Below are 3,876 nucleotides of genomic sequence, written 5' to 3' on the forward strand. Positions count from 1 at the left end.
TTGTTTCTGTTGTTTTTGGCTCTATATAAAAATAATTGTGACTAATTTTAAATTTTCATAAATTTCAAGCATTCTAAGAATAATAAAAACCAGTTAGGAAATGACAAGAATATAAAACAAAATTTGCTTTGGGAATTTCTTTTATATTTAACTTTTCCTATTGGGTGCTTTGATTTTTTGCACAAAATTGATTACGTTTTTCTTTTGTTAACAAGTTTGTATACACATTGACTTTTATTGTTTATTTTAATTTGTTTAAAATATTTGAAAAATTCTCGTTTCATAATTTATGATATTTGTTTACTTTATTAATTTTATAGTTTATTTTTCGCCTAATACATGCCCTCATATGGATTTAGCGGTTTTTTGCGCAGATTTGCTATTTGTTCATCAAAATAATCCGGCGGCCAGTGAAAGTCATCGATTTCTTCATTGCACATAAATTGCAAAGATTTACAGAATTTTTCCGGAAATGCGCGATACTCTAAAAATAAATATTTACGATATGAATATGAAAGCTAAGACAGTTGGAATTTGCGGAGTAAGCAATAGTGTTGGTATTTATTACAGATTCACAGAGAGATACTAAAATTTGGGGGATAATTTCATTGACTATAATCACTAGATCGGTTCACGGATTAGTCAACAGACTAGAGCTTATACTGTTTCATAAACTAGTGAGATAAAAATAAATCATAGCATAGACTATAAACTATGCTGTGGAACTGGCTTGAGAATTGACAATAAACTAACTTCTAGATTATACTATAGACTAGACTATAGACTAAACTATAGACTAGACTATAGACTAGACTATAGACTAGACTATAGACTAGACTATAGACTAGACTATAGACTAGATTATAGACTAGACTATAGACTAGACTATAGACTATAGACTAGACTATAGACTAGACTATAGACTAGATTATAGACTAGACTATAGACTAGATTATAGACTAGACTATAGACTAGACTATAGACTAGAATATAGACTAGAATATAGACTAGACTATAGACTAGACTATAGACTAGAATATAGACTAGAATATAGACTAGACTATAGACTAGACTATAGACTAGACTATAGACTAGATTATAGACTAGACTATATATTAGATTGTGGAATAGATTATAGACTTGACTATAGATTTGACTGTAGACTAGACCATAGACAAGACTACACTATAGACTAGATTTTAGACTATCGACTATACTAGACTATCGACTACACTATTGACTAGATTTAGACTATCATCTAGACTTTAGACTATCGACTATACTAGACTATCGAATACACTATAGACTAGATTTTAGACTATCGTCTAGACTTTAGACTATCGACTACACTTGACTATAGACTAAACTATCGACTAGACCATAGACTAGACCATATACTATACCCTAGACTAGACCACAGACTACATTGTATATACAATATATAGTAGACTATATACTAGTCTATAGATTGGAGCATAGACAATACTATATACTAGACCATAGACTAAACCACAGACTAGACCATAACCTAGTCCATAGACCAGACTTTAGACTGATCTCTAACTAGTCCATGTGATAGTCTATAGGCTACACTCTCGCTTTCTACCACCCTTAAAAATGGAATTTTGATAGACTATAGACTAAACTATAGACTGGGCTATAGACTAGACTACAGAATAGATTAAAGCCTAAACACTTTACTATATACCAGACTATACACAAGTCTATAGAATGTACTATAGACAATACTATATACTAGACCGTAGACTAAACAATAGATTAGACTCTAGTGTAGTCCATAGACCAGACTTTAGACTGATGTCTTGACTAGTCCATGTAATAGTCTATTGACTTTACCCTTGCCCTCTACACTTTCGAACATTTAATTTTAACAAAAATAATTTGTGAATCTATAATTATTTACCACACTGTTTTATACTCCATTTTACACTTTTTCATTTCATTCTCACCCTTTTCATATTTACAAGCAGATATTTCCATTTCACAATTTGTTTTGAAATGTTTAAAACACGTTCTTTTCCGTATCAAAATAACACTGATGTCGCACTTCTACCGAACAGTCATTCTCAATGCGATCTCTACACTTGCTGGCCAAATTTAAAGGGACACACAATAGCAAACTCACTAGAGGAAAATTTGAACATAAAATCTTAAATAAAAGTTTTAATTAAATATTTTCAAAAACTTCCTACTTACTCCACAAACAACTTAAATAACTAATATTGAACAACATTTTGGTTTAAGTTTTAATTTCACACTAATTTCAAAACTTTATTTTGTACTTTGTGTTTCGCATAATTTTTGTTACTGTTTATTTTTGAAATAGAGCTAAAACCAGCAGCCTCATGTCGTTGCTCTGTTTTATTTACTAAAAATTCTGAATATTTCCTTGTATTTACTTTTTTATTTTACAAACGCAATATTATTTCATTTTTTCTAAATTTTTTGCCTTATTTATTAATATTTATTTAATAATAAACAATTGTATATATTTTTTTATGAAACTCATATTTCTGTTTACGAAAGTACTTTTTTGTTTAATTTTTTTTTTTATTTTTTTCTTAACTGCAAACGTTGAATTTAGTTTTTCTTTATTTGCATTTGGATTTTTTAGGATTTTATTGTATTCTAATGTTTTTTTGCTGTTGTTGCTGTATTTTTATAACAAATACAAATAGATTTTATTTCTACTGCAGTCAGTTGATGTATTTTTTTATTTATAAATTCCAGTAGGAATTTTATAGTGTTTTATATTCATTCAGTCGTACGAGCAATATGGAATATTGTTTGGTAATAGAATTGATAAAAAAGAGGGAAATAAAAAAATATTTAAATTGTAAAAAATTAAAAAGTCATGTATTTAAAGAAATTATTGGAAATATTCCAGCAATAGTTTTGTCTTGACCTGACATTACTATTAGCTTTTTGTTATCACTTTTGTATGCATTGCACGCTGCTTAGACTATAGACTAGACTAGACTAGACTATAGACTCGAATATAAGCTAAACTATAGACTGAACTATAGACTAGACTATAGGTTAATCTATAGGCTAAACTATGGACTAGATTATAGACTAGGCTATAAATTATATTATAGACTAGACTATAGACTAGACTATAGACTAAACTAAATACTCGACTATAGACTAGACTATAGACTAGGCTATAGACTAGACTATAAACTAGACTATAGACTAAACTATAGAGTAGACTATAGACTCGAATGTAAGATAGACTATAGACTAGACTATAAAATAGACTATAGACTGAACTATAGACTAGACTATAGGTTAAAACTGTGGACTAGACTATAGGCTAAACTATGGACTAGATTATACACTAGACTATAGACTAGGCTATAGACTAGACTAGACAATAGACTAGACAATAGACTAGACTTTAGACTAGACTATAGACTAGACTATAGACTAGACTATAGACTAGACTATAGACTAGACTATAGACTAGACTATAGACTAGACTATAGACTAGACTATAGACTAGACTATAGACTAGACTATAGACTAGACTATAGACTAGACTATAGACTAGACTATAAGACTAGACTATAGACTAGACTATAGACTAGACTATAGACTAGACTATAGACTAGACTATAGACTAGACTATAGACTAGACTATAGACTAGACTATAGACTAGAATATAGACTAGACTATAGACTAGACTATAGACTATACTATAGACTATAGACTAGACTATAGACTAGACTATAGACTAGACTATAGACTACACTATAGACTAGACTATAGACTAGACTATAGACTAGACTATAGACTAGACTATATACTAGACTATAGACTAGACTATAGACTAGACTATAGACTAGACTATA

At 29.5% G+C, this 3,876-nt stretch overlaps 1 pseudogene; it reads right to left on the minus strand.

Annotated features, from left to right (window-relative positions):
* Positions 1-241: 241 nt before the first annotated feature.
* On the minus strand, positions 242-2,398 carry LOC119614983 (annotated as a pseudogene).
* Between the last annotated feature and the right edge of the window lie 1,478 nt (positions 2,399-3,876).

Source organism: Lucilia sericata, unplaced genomic scaffold (assembly GCF_015586225.1).
Source record: "Lucilia sericata isolate MDLA Ls3-8-SP2 unplaced genomic scaffold, ASM1558622v1 Contig003791F_arrow, whole genome shotgun sequence".
In the NCBI taxonomy this organism is placed as follows: domain Eukaryota; kingdom Metazoa; phylum Arthropoda; class Insecta; order Diptera; family Calliphoridae; genus Lucilia; species Lucilia sericata.